Raw genomic sequence first — 2,838 nt, forward strand, 5'->3', positions numbered from 1 at the left:
GGGTGGATGTCTGTGGTGAAGCGGTTTTTACCAGACCTGATAGCATCTTTGCATAAAAGAATTTACAGGTTGCAACTGTGTGGCTAAGGCCTGTACAAAATCAAGCAAGAAAAAGAGAATGAAATATAGATGGGTTAGGTTCTCCTGAAGTACCACTGGCAATTGATGCCTACTGCATCTGATTTCTTCAGCTGTAAAGGCTCCTGTCAAACCACCTACACTCCAGTAGAAAAACCTTCACACATCCGCTATATACAGCATGGAGTGGACACACTGGTTTTTTGTTGTTTTGAAGAATGATTTCATTGTCTTTCTTTTTAAATTATATAATATAATAAAAAGAAAATCAAAGAAACAGGATTGTAACAATAACAATCTTACATATACAGTATCCCCAACTCCTCACTAATTCATGGCTCTGCATATCATGGTTTTTGTCTAAACCAGTGCAAAATCAAATAGAAAATAAAATAATAGAAGTAAACAATGTTTTTAACTCACACAAGTCTGGAAAGCATGACATCATTGCTTGCTTGTATCCTACCAGAGATATAAATCTTACATTTGTATGATGTAACGTGTTATATAAGACACCATTAATAAATTAGTATTTTCTTGGTTATTCACAAAACTGTCTATTATCATGCTTGTATTGAAGAAATATTTATTTTAACTAATGACATCCCCTTCATTAGGCAGAGTTTTCTGTGAGAACAGAATTAGTAGGAAACAAAATGAAAAACAAAATAATAAATAGAGATAGATTTGTAAAGCAAAGAATACATAAAAAGATGATGAACAAGTGACCGAATAACTTGGGGAGACTTGGAGGATAGGGAATGGACTGAAATATATATGTAATATATTTATATGATTTCACGTGAATATATTTCATATATATGAAATTTCAGACATTTAAAAATACATTGTATAGAGAGAGTCAGAACAGAAGTTTAATCATTAAATAGAAATACCTCATTTTCTTAAGAATCTCAGAATTGCAGCTATTGGAGAGAAGAGATGCTGTCAGTGGGTTCTTGGGGTGGTGCTGAGTGATTTTGTTGTTGTTTTTTTTTTTATTTTTCTTTCCAGTATAATGATGGTCTAAAAATTACATTATGTACATAGCAATATCCCTATAGCATTAATGGCTTCTCAGAACACAGACAGAATCTGCTGTGGAACTAACTCATTATGCTCTCTAAGACTTAATGTAGCTACTGAAAGGTGAGAAAGTTCTCACCATGCAACCGCAGGGTGGGTGGATGAGCAGTTGAACTCTGTCGTGGATGCTGCACTCTGCTCCAGCCACAGTTCTGAAATAATGGCAGGTACGACCAAATGGCAGAGAGAAATGAGCATTCTTTCTCCCCCCCAAAAAAACCCTGGGAGCAATGAAGTGATTTAATGTCATGGCAGGCTTGTGCCTTATACCCACATAGCACTCATCTGACAGTAAACAGGGTTGAGGGGAAAAAGGAAAGACTCTGACTGCTTCTCAGAAGGAACTTTAAGTGTAATTTTGTACCTCGTCTAATGAGACATTAACATGGAGACTGATGTGAGCAAACATTGTCTACATATAAGTGACTGGGGGAGGAAATGCTAAGCTCTAGAGGAATTCCTACCTGATTGACTTGTATCTCATGTTTCTCATTATACAGAAAAAAGCTAAGGGGCTCTGAGGTCACAGATTTCTGTTTGCAGGTTCTGGCCTATTTTGTTTCTGAATGAGATCCTTGCATCTGATTGTGTCACCAAGGCAGTGAACCCAGTTACAGATACATCACATGATGTCTGAAAAAAAATAAAATTAAAGAAGTTCACTTACAGAACAACTATTCCGTTTGGTGCTAAGAAGTCATTTCTTACTGATCTGAGTACCATTAAGTGTGCTCCATCAATTGCTTACAAAATTGTGACCTTACTTCTAAATGACTTAAGGAAAATATTCACACAAGAAAAATCTTAGTATAGTGTTTATGATCCTATAAAACAAGCAATAGGATATGATGTACTTTTGGTTAATTATTGGGTCTAATTTCTACTTGATCCTTTCAAAGAAAGAATAGTGTGGTACATGTGATAACATGATTTTCATGGAACAGTGGAGACCGAAGCCTTTCAAAGTTATTTGATTTCTAGATCATCAGACATGTCATGAAAATGTTTCAGTTTGCAATGTGAACTCTGTACTTGGTGGTATGACAAATGTTTGCTTTTATAATATACAGATTTTCCTTGGAAATAAAAAATGAAACACATTTCCCCCTAAAAAATAAATAAATAAGGAATGGCTATTTGGAAGTAATATCCAATGACTGCTTTTTCTGATAATTAAATAATGCAAATGGGAGGGCATAAAACCTACAAAACCAGCAATCAGGGTGCAACAGCAATGCAATTATGATGTATATGAAAATTCTGTTAGAGAAAAGTGGTCAGGTCGCAGATATCTAGTTAAACACAACATTGGTTTGAGGTGCTGATGAATTAAAAACTAGAAGTGTGGCTATGGGGAGGCTCAGCGCATAAAAGTGCTTGCCCCACAAAAATTAAGAGTTGAGCTCAAATTCCCAGAAACCATATAAGGCTAAGCAAAGTAGGAATTGACAATCCTCGTGCTCCAGGATGAGATGAGAGGTTGAGACAGGAGAATCTCTGGATGACTGTAGACCAGCCAGGCTGCTGTAAATAGCTGTTGGACACTAGAGTCCAATCACCGAGGAGGAGTTGCTTCCCAGATACTGTCTCTCACACCACAGCTGATGTAAAAGCGTGAGGATTTTATTAATTCTCTCATGACAGGCTCTTTCAGTGTTAGGGAGGCTAGAAGAC

Source organism: Chionomys nivalis, chromosome 16, assembly GCF_950005125.1.
Source record: "Chionomys nivalis chromosome 16, mChiNiv1.1, whole genome shotgun sequence".
NCBI lineage: Eukaryota > Metazoa > Chordata > Mammalia > Rodentia > Cricetidae > Chionomys > Chionomys nivalis.